The following is an 18163-nucleotide window of genomic DNA, read 5'->3' as shown; positions in this document are numbered from 1 at the left end:
TTCCTTCTAAAAATAGGTGCTTGAATAGGTGAAGAAAACATTTCTACAAGTGATTAATCTTATTTCATGTGTCTCATATAGCGTTCAGATGAGAGGGAGGATAAATAATGCAGAAAGAATACAAACCTCTTACGTGGATGACTAGTCGCTCACACACACACACACACACACACACACACAACACACACACACACACACACACACACACACACACACACACACACACACAGACACAAATCTTTCTTTTTGGAAAGTGAATGGATGTAACAAGGAAATAAAGAGGAAGACCCTGAGGAGATACATATGCATCCTTCCATCCTCAATCAGAATCAGAATCAGAATCAGAAATGTTTTATTTGCCATGTACAGTTTGAGGACAGTACAAGGAATTTGACTTGGTGGTTGGTGCACAAAACAAGCAACAAAAAGAAATAAAAGAAATAAAAACAAAACAACAAAGAACAACCCAGCAACAATAAATAATAATAATAATGATAAATATAAAGGATGAGGGATAAATAAAGGATAGATAGAGAATAAAGGATAAATAGGATAAATATAAATATATATATACAGTGCAGCAGGTATCAAGCTGGTGGAGAGTGGTGATCGGGTGGGGGGGGGGTTCAGTGGTGACTTGGGGTGTGTTCATTGTGGATGGTGGCAGAGGGAAAAGAAGCTGTTTTTGTGTCTGGAGGTTCTGGTCCTGATGACCGAAACCTCCTACAGAAGGGAGAGATTGAAACACGTTTATGACCGGGGTGGGGAGGGTCGGCCACAATCTTTCCTGGACGCCTCAAAATCCGGAGGCGTACAGGTCCTGGAGGGAGGGCAGATTGCAGCCGATGACCCTTCTCTGCAGAGTGGATGATACGCTGCAGTCTGGCCTGTCCGTGGCCGTAGCTGCAGCGTACCAGATGGTTGATGGAGGAGCAGAGGATGGACTGGATGATGGAGCTGTAGAAGTTCACCATCATCTTTGTTGGCAGACTGAACTTCCTCAGCGCCGCAGAAAGTACATCCTCTGCTGAGCTTTTTTGATAAGGGAGCTGATGTTCAGCTCCCACTTGAGGTCCTGAGTGAGGATGGTCCCCAAGAAGAAGAAGTACTCTACAGAGCTCACTGTAGAGTCTCCTCCCCCCCCCATGCTCACACTCAGACTTTTTACTAATTTCGTATTTAATTTGGTTTAAAAATATTATTTAAAGTAAGACACTAAGTAATATAATAATAATAATAATAATAATAATACTAATAATAATAGAATAATACTAATAATAATGAATTTTATTTATAATTGCACTTTACATTTCAAATAAAATCTCAAAGGTGCTACATGGTAAACAGGATAAAAATACAATACAATACAACAATAAAAGCAAGACAAGTTAAAATTAGCTATAGGCTTTTTTAAAAAGGAAGGTCTTAGTCCTTTTTTTAAAAGCATCCACCGTCTGTGGAGACCTAAGGTGGTCAGGAAGGGCGTTCCACAGACGAGGAGCGGCAGCTTCGGAAAGCCCTGTCCCCATGGTCATGAGCCGCGTCCTGGGCGCGAGCAGACGGTGCTGTTGGCCTGACGGGGTCCTGGTTGAGGTGTGTGGTTGTGAGGAGGTCAGTGAGGTAGGTGGGGGGCATCACCGTGCAGACAGTGTGGGTGTGTGTGTAGGAGGACCTTGTACTCTATGCGGGCGGAGATGGGGAGCCAGTGGAGAGTGCGGAGTATGGGGGTGATGTGATCGTATTTCCGCACCCTCATCAGGACCCTGGCAGCGCTGTTTTGGACAAACTGGAGTTTTTGGATGTTCCTGCCAGGGATCCCGATGAGGAGAGCGTTACAGTAGTCCAACCTGGAGGAGACAAACGCATGGACGAGCCTCTCTGCAGCCGAAAGGGAGAGGAAAGGACGAAGTTTTGAGATGTTACGGAGGTGAAAAAAAGAGGTTTTGCATATGTGGGTGACATGGTTGTCGAAGGAGAGGTGGGGGTCAAACTTCACCCCAAGGTTAATAATGGAGGGAGAGAGGGGAATGCTGTGGCCAAAAATTGAAACTGAGGCGATGGGGGAGGTACGGAGTTGTTGAGGAGTACCAGTTTGGATGGCTTCTGTTTTTGAGCCATTCAGCTGCAAGAAGTTTTGTCTCATCCATGTGTTTATCTCCTCCAGGCAGGAGCTGAGACGAGTGAGGGTGGCAGAGGGGGACCCAGAGGGGGAGACCTTGAGGTAGAGTTGTACAATAGAGTACAAAGATGCATTTGTAGGGATTTTGACTTTTCTATGTCGTTGATGAGGATGAAAATTTATTATAAATGCATTACAGTGCTCAGGTATTTACAAAAATTTACAAAATGTACATTAGTAGGTTCTTTTCAATAATGTTTGATTTGATTAAAACCTACAATAATAGACTACCTCCTATGCTATTCACACTGGCAGAAAAAATCATTAGGTTTTTTTTTTCTTTTTTCTCTTGTCTGCACATGATTTCAAAGGTCAACACTACAGGAAGGGCAATCATTATGAGACAGCAATGCATGTTTTGTTATTGCAATAAAATACATTGATTTATTTTATTGCTTAATTGTGACCATCACCAGCCCTCCCTAAGGAAGGGTAAGATATCTTTTATTATAGGGAGGATATAAAAAGGGAGAGCAGTGTTACACCTCGTGGAGAGGGAGGGGGAGGGCGAGGGGAAAGGGAGCAGGGAGGAGAGAGTCAAGGTAGGAAATAGAAAGGGTGAAGAAGAATAGATTGTTTTACAGTGAGGGTGAGATGTGATGTTGTAGAATATATTGTGCTTATTATGTTGTGTAATAAAGCCAGTATAGTGACAAGTGTGAAGCTTAGCTATAATGGTGGTGGCTGTGGACAGGGGGAATGAGTGAGTGGTAGTACCTAAAGCAGGTATTTGGGATAAACGTGTCTAAAGTTAAGCCCAGTATGAGTTTTATCCCACATCCCAAGGCACGCCAGTGCATCGTATACCAGTACAGGTGCAAAAAAAGGTTACCGCAAACCCAAGAACTGCCCCGGGCCCGCAGATGCAGACAGGCCAGCAGAAAGAGTGGGGGCCAGGGAGCCCCAGGCCACCCCCCCACGGCCGAGCAACCCCCCAGACGCCCCCAAGATCCCAGGCTGAGAGGCAGCCACCGCCCCCCACACACACATCCGAGGAAGCCCCAAGCAGCCGAGCACCCAGCGCATCCCGCCACCGACCCCAACCCCCAACCCCAAGGCCCCCCCCCCCCCCCCCCCCCCCCCCCCCCCCCACACCCAAGCACCCAACCCCCGAGGAGAGGGCCCAGAGAGCCCCCGCCCGAGACCCAGCAGAGGAGCCAAGGCCCACGACCAGCAGACGGCCAGAGCCCAGAGCCAGCAGGGACTAGACCCAGGCCAGAAGGACCCGGAACGGAAGCAGCACCAAGAGCAGCGCCCCCAGTGACGGCGACCATGCCCATAGTCTCGAGGGCACCAAGGGGATGCTGCAAGTTGCCCCGCCGGCCCCCAGGCACACCGACCAAGCACCCCAGAGCGCGCCAGAACCCCTTTCCTTGATGCCGCCCGCGCGATGAGCCCTAGGCCAAGCCCCCCCACCCCCCCCCCCCCCCCCCCCCCCCCCCCCCCCCCCCCCCCCCCCCCCCCCCCCCCCCCCCCCCCCCCCCCCCCCCCCCCCCCCCCCCCCCCCCCCCCCCCCCCCCCCCCCCCCCCCCCCCCCCCCCCCCCCCCCCACCAAAGGGCCCAGCCACACCGCAGAGCCCGGCTTACAGGGCGCTGCCCAAGTCGGGGCCACCCGGCGCCGCACCCACAGGCATGGTAGGGCACGGCCCGCACCACCCGCCCCGGAAGACCCCCGCCAGGACCGGCCCAGCCAGCTGGCCAGGCCCGCCGGACCCCAAGGGCACCACAGCAGGACAGGGAACCCCCAAGGGTGAGCCCCCGGCAGGCCACCCCATACCCATACGCCGTGAGGCGCGCCCCCAAGGCAACCAGGAGATGAGACAAGCTCCAAGCCCCACCCATAGGGAAGGGGCACCCCCACGCCCCACCAGGCCGGCACCGCCCGGAGAGACCCCGCAAAAGGAGCCCCTAGCAGCGGCGTGCCAGCGGCACCCTCAGCGAAGGCGCACCCCAGAGAACCAGGCCAAGGCGCCCAGACCGGCCGTCGGAGCAACCCACCGCAACACCCTTCCACCCAACAACCCAGGACGCAAGCGCCACCCCCAAGAGTAGCCACCCCCAGCGCCACCCCTGTCCCGGACCACCCCGTCCCGAAGCCATGAACCCCACCACCCCAGGCCCCCAGACGAGCCAACCCCCAAGCTACCCACCCGGCGCGGCCACACCTGCCCCCCCAAGCGTAGGCCACAGCCCCCCCACAAGCATCCCGGGCCGACAGGAGCCCCCCACGCCAAACCCAACGGGAGAGCAGGCGCAGAGTGAAGGCGGAGGAGGGGGGGAAGGATGAGACAGGGGGACAGAGAGCAAGAGGAAAGAGTGGCAGAGAAACACGCAGGCCCCCAGCCCCAAGGCCACCCAGACGTGCACGAAGGGGGCAGGAGAGCAACACCAAACCGCACAGGGACCACGAGAGCACCCGAAAGGGACGCACGCCCCCGCAGAGCCACCCAAAACACCACAGCAACCCACTCGAACCACCCAGGTTTTCTGAGAGCAGACATCTTTTCCATGGAAATAAATTCTATGAGGAGATTCGCCATTGGTTTATGCTTAACGATTTTTTCATCTTTCCAATTCAGTAATGTTTTTTTTTTTTGCTATGGCGAGTGCCGCAAGGATGGATTGTGATTGGTTTGCTGGAATATCAAGCATAGTCAGGTCTCCCAACAGACATAATTTAGAGGAACCTTGTAGTCCAAATGGAGGACAGTTTTTCAGTGATTAGGAACCAAAACTGTTGAACTGGCGAACAAAGCCATACGGCATGTAAATATGAATCAGCTGTTCCCTGGGTGCACTGAGAGCAGATGTCTGTTACGGAGAAGCCCATTTTATACATTTTCTGTTGGGTAATGTGGGATCTGTGGAGGACCTTGTATCGAATTAGCTAAAAGATTTGTGTTTTTAGTCATCTTAAAAGTATTACAACAATTCTGTCCAGAAAATCGGTGTTCGTAGTGATGAGAGTTCAGCTTCCCATTTAGAGATTGGTAAGTGATTAGAGTTAGTGTTCAAGAGTGCTCTGTATATTTTAGAGAGTTTTTTTTGTTTTTGTTGAGATTTTTTTCATATATATGGCCAGTTCTGGAGGTTGCAAGGTAATTAAATCTATTGCCGTATTTTTCTTAATTGTCTCTGTTACTTGTAAGTACTGAAGAAAATTACATTATTATATTGAATGTTTGGGTAGGTTGTTATATGTCCTGAGCTTATCATTTTCGAAGAGGCCCTGGAGATGAATAATTCCGCTCTCTTCCCATGTTTTTAGATAGAGCGGTTGTTTTTCTGTTTCTAAAGTCGGGGTTGTACCAGATTGGAGACAGTATAGTTTTTAATTGAACATTTGTAATGTCCAGGGCTTTCCACCACGCAGTCAGGGTGTGGAGGCAATCAGTGGGTTTTTTAAAGCAGTTATGACGTTTGAGGGTCGCAGTGATTAAAAGGGAGATCAGCGAGTTATTTTTGTTTGCAGTCTAGCTGTTCTATTTCTAGCCAGGTGTTATGGTATTCGTTTGGTTTTAGCCATTCTGTTAAATGTAGAATTGGTTTGCTAGGTAATAATGCGTGAAATTAGGGGCTTCCAACCTCCCTCGCTTTTATTTTTTTGGAGGGTTGAAAGGCTTATTTTTGGTTTTTATAGCATAGAATTTTGTAATTGCAGAATCTAATCTTTTGAACCATTGTGTTGGTGGTTTCAGTGGATCACAGAGAACAGATAGTTTATTTTAGGTAAGATTTCATTTTAACTGAGGCTATTCTGCCAAGGAGTGAGATGGGAGATTGTTCCATCTCCGCAGATCTTCTGTGACTTTATCCAACAGCGGATCCAGGTTCAGTTTAATTCATTCATTTAGGTTTGGTGATATATTTAAGCCTAGATATTTAATTGTATTTGTGGGAGAGGGGTTTTGTGGGTTTTGGGTTGCTGGTTCCATGAATTTTTTGTTATTGGAAAGATTGATGATTTTGACCATGAGGTTTTCAATGCTAAAGCTCAAAGTATTTGAAAAGCATCTAAACCTCAATGCAAAACGTTTAAAAAAAAAAAAAAAAAAGTGCTCGATTGTTGACTAAATATCCTTCCCCATTAAATAGTGCAATAAAATGTTATTTGCTATATTGGCTTAACTGGTTTTGAAAGAGCATCATTCTTCCCTGAAATAAAACAGGGTTATGTGACATGTCACTCCCCCACTGTTATCTGATGAACTTCCAGTCAAGCAGTCACTAGTTCTTCAATCATGTAACTTAGGCCTGTTATTTAGGTCTGATATTGACATCTTTGTTATTTCTTCAGTGTGAGTTTAGTTGACATCTCCGTCCCTTTAAAAGCACAGTTTTAATGAGCACTTGCTATATTTCTAGGTTGGAAGCCTTATAGCCAGTAGTGCTCTGCAAATGTATGGTGACATATATGGAAACTTCAAGAGGTGAGAAGCTTGTGGTGATTATGATCACATCATATGGCCTGTAACACAATTTGATTGTCATTTAACATTTGAAACCTCATTTGGTCTTGAGAAGTGAAATATGTGACTATCTGCAAGGGCGAGACGACATGAAAAAGTGGGTTTTTATGATGTGTTCTTTCTCTGCAGTCTGGGAATCTTAGCAGGTAATGTCTTTAGATTAAAGGTCATTGATTTTGTCCTATTTTTCACAGAATTTATCACTCAAAGCAAGTGGTTCTCAACCTTTTTTTGGATCGTGACCCCAATTTGATATCACGACTTCTTTTTTCTAGAATTAGTTTTAGATCAAATTCGTTATAATACAGAGTTGTACCAGTTCAGATATTTTTGCATTTTATTATTATTATTAACTAGATTCATATTTGACAAAGTGAATGTATAGAATACAGTAGCTGTGTGTTTAATTTGTAAAATAACAATAATTTTTACAGTAATTTTTTTTTTTAGTAATGTTTCAGGCGACCCTACATGGGGTCCCGACCCAATGTTGCAAAAACCTTATTTAATGATAATTTAAATGTTATTGAACATGGGAACGTCTGAAGTTTTAAGTTTATTAATTTAAAAGGGATAATGCATATTAAAAAGCATTTTTTTAAAATACATTTTAATACGTAACTATTTTAGCCTGAGCCAATTTTTCTGTCTGTGTCTACCTTTGTCTGTTACAAGTTAGTTAGAGGTAGGTTAAAAGATGTTTTTTAAGTAATCAAAAATCTTAGAGATTTGGACCCTCGGTAGGCCAGAGATGGGCAAACTAGGCGTCAATTTGTCCCAAAAACACAAGCTCATAACTACTGTAATCGCGCAGAGTTATAGATTTCTTTCGGTGCCTTTCTGCCACGCTCACCGTCTCTGTCGTGCGCTCGCGGGGATCTCTCTGCGCGCGGTCATGTTAGTTTTGGCACTTTGGGGCGGCATTGCATGGACAGCACTCCTTTCTGATTAGTCACTTGAAAAACGGTCAGAGCCAATCAGAGGTACAGTAGGCGGGTAATCACAGTATAAAGTCCGTGGCTGTTTCCTGGGACAAAAAATAAAATGTTATCTCTCAAATTTAATTTGATATGCTGGGACCAATGTATAGAGCTAGTTTAGTTATTTATTTATTATATTATTATTATTTATTATATTATTTATTTATTATTATTATTTATTGTTAGTTAAACTGACGTCTGGTCTACGGCTATTTTTTCTTAATCTTGGTTGGTTGCAGAAACGTAAATCATTATTTTTAAATTAGAACTCGATTAATTCATTCTATTGATGTCTGTCATCATTATAATTCTACTGAAGTGACTGTACTTGCAACAATGACATCAATAATTAGGCCCATGTGATAATCCTGTGGTCCTGATATGAAGGACGCATAGATAAGTGGGTTCAGGTGGACTTACTCTGGTGTAAAGGAGCACAACAGCAGATGAAGGAGAGATAATAAATACTGTAATACTACCGCCCTACTGTACATGTGATATTGGCTCTGACCGTTTTTCAAGTGACCAATCAGAAAGGAAGTGCTGTCCCTGCAATGCACGCCCCCAAAGTGCCAAAACTCAACATGCACAGACCGAGACGAGAGCGTGCAGAAAGGCACCGCACGTGGGCATAAAGTGATCCAACTGTGTGCGATTAAAGTTTTTATGCTCTTGAGTTTTTGGCACGAAATTGACGGATATATAACTTTGATAATAGTGGCGGCCACAAAAATATGATTGCTTGATTGGAGGATCAGAATCAGAATCAATTTTATTGATCAAGAGTGTATGAATACACACGAGGAATTTGTCTTGGTGACCTGTGTTCTCTCAGATAGTGTAACATTAAATAATAACAATCAACTAGAAAAATAAATAAAAAAAGAAGTATAAACATAAATATATAAGTATAAGAGTAGTTAGACTAATATGTGCAAACTAAATAAAATAACAAGATAATAATAATAATAATAATAATAATAATAATAATAATATAAAAATAATAATAATAACGAAACAAAATAAAAATACAATAATAATATTAAGATAATAGTGCAGTAGTGCATTGATGAGTAGTGCAGGTGAACATTTAAATGAAAATTTTATGTGCCATTTTGTGTATTCTTCACATTTGTTTTAGTTGACATTATGTGTGTTTCTGGTGTCATTTTGTATATTCTTCTCCTATTTTGTGTGTTTGTTGTTATTTTGTGCATTTCTGTTCTTGTTTGTGTCTTCTGTTATTTTGTGTATTTTCAGTCATTTAGTGCAGTGGTTCTAAAACTTTTTTGGATCAAGTACCCCTTCCTCTTATTTCTGAATCCAAGTACCCATTATTATCCGACTACAACATTTTTATTAGAAAACTATTTAAAAACAACTATGCACAATGATGGAATGAACAGCTTATAACATGCAGGAATCTCATTTGGAAAGAAACAGTATTTAGTGCAGGTTCTCAACCGTTTTTTTTGGGATCGTGATCCCATTTTGATATAAAAAAAATCCTGGTGACCTCAAATATATATATATATATATATATATATATATATATATATATATATACACTGAGTTTTAGTTTAACTAGATTTATATTTCACAAAGTGAAAATATAGGAATACAGTTCTTTAAGACAAAAGAAAATCGGAATTCAAAAAAGTCAAAAATCTATTTAAATTTTTTAGAAATTTCAAGCGATTTTCAAATTTTCAAACTCCAGGCGACCCCACATGAGGTCCCCACCCCAAGGTTGAAAAACACTGATTTTGTGCCTCCTGATTAAATATATTAATTTATTTTTTATCATTTCCGGTCATCTCACGCCTGGTTTTGGACCAAGACTGACACTTTATTTGTTAATTTTCCTCTAACTTTACCGGAAAACAGAAAAAAAAAAAAAAAAAACAAAAACAAGGACATGTCACTGGATGGTAATCGGTGTGCCACTCCTAACCACAACCTAGTATTTGCGTCTGTAGGCGTATCTATCTGTCATTTATTATTGCAGTGAATACTGACAGGTGTGTAAATCTGAACCAGGAGTCAGTAGGTGAGGCTGTGGTGGACTGTGGAGACCTTTAGGCCTTTCATCATCACTCACTGCTCCTGGAAACAACATCCACTCAGGGATGAAACGTGGCTGTGCTCTCAATTACGTCCTCTGCGCCGTGTGCACAGCGACTGTCTTCCTGACCTTGGAATAAGTATTCTGTACCTGCATGTCCCCCCCAGCCCCAGGCTCTCCCCTACCACCATCCTGCTCTGGGTGCATCCGTTCGCGTTGTCGCTCCTCTCCCTGACTGCTGGAAGCAGTTCCAAATCCATGGGTGCACGATCACGGATGACAAGCACGCGTACCGACAGGCTGACGCTGTGATTTTCACCACTCGGATATCGGTAAAGGGAGAGTCCAGAATGCCAACAGAACCGCGACCTCGCTCTCAGAAGTGGATATGGCTGAACCACGAGTCTCCCACAAATTCACCGGGACTGCAGAAGTTCGACAGGGTTTTCAACCTGACGATGTCCTACCGGGTGGACTCGGATATTTACGTCCCCTATGGTTACCTCATCCCCGTGGGTAACAGCTCTGGATCGCTGGACCAGACGACTTCTCTCCGCCGTCCATCCCGCCTACTGGCCTGGGTCGTCAGCCACTGGTCTGCCTCCCATGCCCGTGTGTCTTTCTACAATGAACTGAAACGCTACGTAAACATCGACGTGTACGGACGCGCAGGGAAGCCGTTAAAGAAGGGCAGCAGAGGCCGTGCATGGAGATGCTCAGAGATTACATGTTCTACCTGGCCATGGAGAACTCACAGCACACGGACTACATCACGGAGAAACTCTGGAACGCAGTGCGGGCAGGAGCTATCCCCGTGGTCCTGGGTCCGTCCCGGCAGAACTATGAGCGCTTCCTGCCCCCAGAGGCCTTCATCCACGTGGATGACTTCCCCACGGTCGAGGAGCTGGCCCAGTACCTAAACAAGGTGAAGCAGAATCCGGATCTGATGAAGCACCACCTGAGCTGGAGGCAGAACTACAGCGTCCACCATGATCGACCCGTGACGAGATATACTGCAAAGCCTGTAAGGTGGTGAGGAGGACCAGGGGCCAGACCAGTGAGGTCCCTCACCTGAAAGATTGGTTTTGTTCCGTGAAGACACCTCAGTGTGTGATGCAAATGTTAAATATTTATTGGTAATTGACTGTGGGAATCTCTATGCATTGCAAACCTGCTGCTGCTGCTTCTAAATATTTGATAAAACATAGGACTTATTTTTCAGGGTTTATAACAGGGTCACCAACCTTTCTGAAACTGTGAGCTACTTCATAGCTACTGTATAAGGGCTACCGGTGAGAAAAGCTAAAGTCAGCATAACATTTTTAAATCAAAGTTAAAGAAAACTCTTTTTCTCTACTGTGTATGATTGAGAGGGATATTTTTGGTCATGTTGTGGACATAATGTGTTTGTTGATGATTTGAATTGATTTTACTGATGATTTTAAATGTTCCTATTGATTTTAAGCTGTTGAATGTTTTCTGTTGCACTTTTTGATCATGTAAAGCACATTGAGTTGCCTTGTGTATGAAATGTGCTACAAATACATTTGCCTTACCTTTTTATTTTATTTTCCTTCTGATGTTTTACTCGTTTTAGGATTTGAACTTTACATTTTTGGTGTATTTTAAAGAGTTGTGCCACAAACAATTATTGTTGGATGAGGAAAAAAGTATGTAAAAATAAAAATAAAAAAATCATAATGTTAATAAATAAACTGACACATGTTTTTGTGTACCTCCTGAGATATGTTTAAGTACCCCTAGGGGTACATGTACCCCAGTTTGGGAACCACAGAATTAGAGGGTAAGATAAGGAAGGTCATAGCAGTAACTTAAAAAGGTTGGAAATGCTGACGTTTCAAGTACATGCAACACTTTTTTTTCCTCCTCATTATTGCAATTGTTTCATTTTCATTCATTTTTACAGAAATCCACCTTGCATTTAAAAAAATATATCTTATATATTATATTATATATAACAAACACCAGATCTGCAACACTTAAAAAACATTTGTCACAATATTTCACTGATATTAAATATTTAAAGATGTTAATTCTGGTCTTCTCCGTAATTTTTACTCTCTCCCATGTGGGCCAAATTGGATGCTTCAAAGTTCCAGATTTGTCCCCCAGACCATGAGTTTGGCACATGTGGTTTAACTGATGATGCCCATGCTCTTATTTTGAAAGGCTGTGAGTTAGATATTGATTATTATTGGTCTTCATAATCTGTATTGGGACACTATATTTTTGCTACAGATAACAGCAGTTTGAAGCTGTTAAATGAATTAAACCAGTGTTTCTCTAATGGGGGTACACAATGGCACTACAGGGGGTACTTGAGAGAGGGTGAAAAATTAACAAATGAAAGCATTAAAAATATGAAATTTTAGAATGTGTATTTTTTTTTTTTTTTTTTTGTGGTTAAAAATGATAATCAAGAATGTGAAATGAAAATATAACTAATAACAAGAAAAAAAAAAATCTTTTATGGTTTATAAATTATTCAGACATGGACATAGTGTTTTTGTCCAACTGATGATGCCCATGTTCTTATTTTATATTGATTATTATTATTATTTTATTGGTCTTCATAATCTGTATTAAGACACTGTGTTTTTGCTACAGATAATCATGTACTCTCATGGTCACTCATCAGATTTAATAAATAATTCCAAAAATATAGATACTTTACTTGAATTCTGTCAGTTTTCAATGCAAATAATGAATTGAAGTTACTTAAAAATATGTCTTTTTACTGTTTTTATATTTAATTTGTCAAGCAAGATCAATCTAAATTTATGAAGATTAAAGGAAGACAATAAAGTACAAAGATGCATTTGTAAAGATTTGGACTTGTGTCGTCGATGAGAATCAAAATATGTAATGAATTCATTACAGTGCTCATGTATTTAAAAAAACAAAAAATGTACATTGTGTGGTCATTTCTTTTCAATCACGTTTTTCTAAAAATCATCTAAACATCAATGAGAAACTGTTTAAAAGAAGAAAGATAAATATAAAGTGCAATAAAATGTTATTTGCTATAATGTCTTAACTGGTTTTCAAAGAGGTTATGTCACTCCCCCACTGTTATCTGATTAACTTCTGATTAACTTAATAACAGCAGTTTAAAACCATGTGATGTGCATTAAACCATCTTCAATAATGCCATATTAAATGGTAAAATAAATGGAAAATAATGAGACGAGAGTCCCAAATAAGACAGGATCCACCGACTTCATCTGTTTCTTACAGTTTGGGACTATTTAAATTAAAGGGGACATATCATGCTAAATTCACTTTTTTAGCCATTAAATGCATTTTGTTGTATATTTAGAGTGTTTAGAAGTACAGAAAAGTGCAAATTAGTCTCTTCAGGTGCTCCGTAGATATCTTTATATTCTGTTTTGGTCATATTTTTCAATCTGTTTCGATTTTTCTATTCTCCATTACGTTTTTTGAACAATAACGTCACAGTATTTGCATCGGAACTGCCAAATTAGGACATCGACTCCAGACCCAACACTTCGAGCAATCCGCCATTTTTATTTCTCGCTTTTATTTTGTAGTCCAAGCTCCAGGATGCCGAAGTTACGAGAGGATAAGTCAAATCTTGGGTTGTTGGATGTAGTAACCCACACGCTTCATTACAACATCTCCCAGCATCAGAACCTTTTCAAAGTGCCTGGTTGAGTTTTATTTTTTACAGAAATGTATCACATCTGTGGGTAAGGTCATTTTTGTGTGCGTGAAGCACTTCAAGGACGACTGCTTCATCAACCTCCACCAGTATAAAGAAGGATTTACAGAAAGACTTTGTCTGATTGAGGGTTCAATTCCTTCTATCTTTGGAGACGACGAACAGAGCACTTTGGTAAGCTGTAAATAACGCTAAAAAGTGTGATGATAAGACGTCCCTGTCATTGTTTTGTTAGCATTAGCAGTTGCACCGTCTTCAGACTTCATATGTTAGCGCTGTGTGCTCGTTTTAGATCCTTGATGATATGGCCTACGTGATTTAATTTAAGTCTAAAGTTTTCATTAGTCATTTCATTTTGCCGTTTTTGTCTCCAAAAAGACTGAATTAAAATGCATTCGTGACGTTAGCTTGGTGCTAGCGTTAGCTCGGTGCTTGTGTTAGCTCACTTGTTAGGGTTCTGCAGGTTCATCATCTTCATTTTCATCTCGCTCCACCGGGTCCGACTCTGGCTGGAACATGTAAGGCTGGATGGACAAGTCTTCTGTTGTTGACATTTTGTAAATAACGTGTGAATAAACATTTTCTGCACCGCTACATAACCGTATCTCTTCTATCAAACTACAAAAATGGCCGAACAGGGTGGAGTTGAACCGAGTGTCACCTCTGCAACCTGGAGAGGGGGCGGGGTATGAAGTGTCTCATTTGCAGTTTAAAGAGGCCACACCAAAACGAGTTGCTCTCAGAAGCACATCAAAAAAGGGGTGGAGCTATAATAATGAGGAATTCAGACCCAAGCATTGCAGTTCTGCTATATATAGACCACAACTGTATGATTTATATGTAAAAAGGAAGGATTTAAAAGCATGACATGTCTCCTTTAACTGAATGTATTTGTCCACTGTCATTTAGGTTCTTGAGCCAACCCAGTTCATTAACAGATCAACTTTGAGAGCTCAACGTACAGTATACCTCACATGACACAGTTGACACTCAGAGACAATTTGGCTCAAACTAACCTGACAAACAAGTTTATCAACTGTGCAGGAATTAGGGAAACTTCAGTCACATAAATAATAGAGCTATGTGGTTAGAACATACCATTACAAAATAATGTTGCAACCCTAATACATTGTGGAGGAAAACAAAAGTGTCTCTGTGTGAATCCACTCCCTTACCCACGCCCTCTTCATTTTTAGAAACTTTTGCACACGTTTCTTAAGGAGCTGGAAAGTTCATCCCAGGCCTTCTTTAAATGAACATATTTAAATATTCATCAGTGTATTTACACTTCACTTTTAAGCACAGTTACACATGGAACTTGTAACTGAACAAAATGTCTGTAGACTTAAATTTGTTCATGTACAATTTGTGTGTAACGCAAAATGTTTGCCATAATAGGGTTTCTGTGATTTAATCGCATATTTGATCCAGTCTGTGGGATTCTGTTTGTATTGTTGCAGTCGTGTCTGATTTCTGTACCTAATTATTTTATCTACAGTAAATGGGCTTGATTGGTTTGAAAGCTGTCAGTGATTACGTAGAACATCTTCAATCTTTACACAGCTTAAAGACATACAGTTGCCCTAGGGTTGTTCCTCATTATTACACAAAGTAATAATTAAGAACAACTCTAACCAGTTTTTCAAATTTAAGACAGTTTGGAATGTTATTGTTAAAAAAGAGTTATGTTCTGGTTAAGGTCGCCCGAGGTCTATGAATGTTTGGAATACATAAACGCAGTACACAGAGGAGCTTATAATTGTTTGTGATTGTTAAGTACGTAAGATTAAAGCTGACAAAACCCCTGAAAGCAAGTTTGTATGACTCTATATACGTTCTTGAAATCACTGAAACACATTATGGGGATTCCTTTTGTAAGATTTAAAAAGAAAGAAGATAAAATCACCCTTTGTTTTAAGCACAGGTTGGTTTAAAGACTCTCTCTTTCACCATCCAGCTCTGCTGGAAGTTGTCTTCAGCATCTTCATGCAATTATGTGTGTCGACACCATCATAGAGTTTCAACAGATTGCCTGGTTTGGTTTGATCATCTGGTTCTGGTTTAATTACAATAAGTTTGTGTCAGAGAGAGACATGAATGGCACATTAACTCAACGCACCGCCAGCTCCTGTTTCCCTGCTGATTGGTCCAAAACCTTGGTTTCCTCAAGCTGTTTATCACTGCAGATTAACTCTGAGGCCTCACTTTTACAGACTTTCTTCCATATATATTTGCTACTGATGATGATGCAGAAATGCATTTAAAAAATGGTAGATTAAGAAAGAAAGCAAATGTGCTTTTGAGGTCGTATGGTAGAGCCCTGACATAGAATTAATACTTTATACTGTCAAAAGATACATTTCCTGCAGGCATGAGGGCTGCAGCTGTTAATGGTTTGTCACGGCAAGTTTACGATTGTCCTCATTTGGAAACATGATTTGTGCTCTGGTTGAATGATGAAGTCCAGTCAAAGGATTATGATTTTATAAAAAAACGATTTAATATAAACTAAATGAAAAGGAGTACAAAAAAGGTCTTCCATCCTGTAGGAAGGGCAAGCGGCCAGCAATTAACGGAAAGTTCTCTGAGCACCCACTTTTACAGATAGGAAGAGCCCCACCCTAAGATGAGAGGAAAGGAGGGGGAGTCCTGTTTTCTGGTCATAGACAGCAGGGGGGATGAAAGACCCCCCAATCACCCCATAAACACTTGTATTACCCTCAGAGGGACTATGAGAAGGATTTATTAAGGTGAAAAAGTTACTTAGTTCTGCTTTAACTTAAAGTGAGATTAAATGTTTACAAGATCAAGGAATTGTTTAATTCAGAATTAAAATCAGAATAATCAGATTTAAACTTAATTCGGAATTAAGTACTTTCAAGGTCAGTTTAAAGAGGATTTAACTTTTATTGTGAAGTAAAGAGGAACTAAAGCTCTCATGTAAACGTGACACAATATTTTTGTCGTGTTTCAGAATGAAGAAGTTAAAGGAAGAGATGGAGGGTGTGGTCAAAGAACTGGCAGAAAACAACCACTTCTTAGAAAGGTTGCACACACACGCACACACACACACACACACACACTGACGTAGCTCCTCCTCTTCTTCAGATTTGGTTCTCTGACATTAGACGGCGCTCTGAGAGGCTGAACTTCATCCATTGGATGTTTTTAATGTAAATAACTGATGACACAAAACAAACCAACAAGGAAACAGTTTGTGTGGGCGTCGGCCTTCACCTTCCTCCCTCTGCTGATTGGCTGACCCAGGCACGGAGAGAGAACCTGTAGAACGACTGCGTCGTGCTGATGGACCAGTCGAACCATGTGACCATGTGATCATGTGACCTGTAAACAAGTCTCGGAACTGTTTGGAACTTTTTTATTTAGTTTTTCAGCTGCGTTACTATGGGAACTTTTATCAGCTGCTCTCAGCCACTGTTTGTATGTAAATCATAATGTGTTCATAAACCAATCAGTAATTAATGAAATGATTTAACCACTGACTCCTCCTGTCTGTCAGCAGCTACTAACACCTTTAGTCATCAGCAATCAGTTGTTAGTTGTTGGTTATTAGTTATCAGTTATTGGTTATTAGTTATTGGTTATTATTTATCAACTATTAGCAGCTGCTGCTCTGTGATTTCCACAGAAACAACCTTTACCTCAGGCTTAGCTTTTGTTTGTTCAACAACAACCGGAGCCAATAACAGAGACTTTTCCACAGCTTTCTACAACCCGACCACCACCAGACCTTCCCACACAGATGCTCCAACGCCAGTCGACTCCGAGGATTTCCACCACAGCCAGATGTGATCCACCTGCCGGATGTTCCCGTCAGTATAACAGACGCACACACACACTCTCACCACAAACTACACTCATTATAGGAGATTCAATAACAAGGAATATTAGATTATTTAATGTCATCACACACTGTATTCCAGGTGCTACAGTTCAAACTATCTTAAACTTAATCAAATGTTTCCCACGCTGCCAGCAACTGTCACTAAATTAGTGTTACATGTAGGGACGAACGATACCACCCGATGTGAATCGATACGGACCATGAACGAGTTTAACCTTCTCTTTAACGTTCTAAAGGCATGTGGGAAATCAATATTAATTTCTGGTCCTCTCCCTACATTAAATAGAACGATTTAGTCGTCTATTACAGCAGAACAACTTCTTACAATCAGTAAGAAGTACAAATCAGTACAATCAGTACAAAAAAGGTCTTCCATCCTGTAGGAAGGGCAAGCGGCCAGCAATTAACGGAAAGTTCTCTGAGCACCCACTTTTACAGATAGGAAGAGCCCCACCCTAAGATGAGAGGAAAGGAGGTGGTGAAGGGAGGAAGTAGTGGAAAATCACTGTTACAGAGTTCTGCTTATCAGAGTTTTGGTATGAGACCTTGAGCAGAGACTGTTTGTTGCTGGCACTGTGAATACAGCACAATCTGTCTGTACTGCAGGTTATCTAATCTAACATGACTCAGCAAAGGAGCAACGTCTCTGTTCAAAAGTACAATGATATAATGCAGTCTTTGTGTATAAACACATGACAAATTGTACACATGAACACACATTCGATGATATTATGATTAATATAACAGTTGCCATAACAGGTCCAACAGCTGTTCAGCAACTGTCATTGATCAGCATTTATGGTTTCAGAGCAGCCAGACCAAGTCTTAATCCTATTCCTGTATCATGTTACTCAGTGAATTCATACTCCCTTCTATAGGCTTTCACATACAGTATAGATGCA

The 18163-nt window shown here is 41.7% G+C and overlaps 1 pseudogene; it reads left to right on the top strand.

Moving 5' to 3' along the window:
- The first annotated feature begins 4277 nt into the window (after window positions 1-4277).
- On the top strand, window positions 4278-16375 carry LOC114473994 (alpha-(1,3)-fucosyltransferase 4-like; annotated as a pseudogene).
- The last annotated feature ends 1788 nt before the right edge of the window (window positions 16376-18163 follow it).

The sequence above is a fragment of the Gouania willdenowi genome, chromosome 13 (assembly GCF_900634775.1).
Source record: "Gouania willdenowi chromosome 13, fGouWil2.1, whole genome shotgun sequence".
NCBI lineage: Eukaryota > Metazoa > Chordata > Actinopteri > Blenniiformes > Gobiesocidae > Gouania > Gouania willdenowi.
This window is presented reverse-complemented; position numbering and strand designations above follow the sequence as displayed.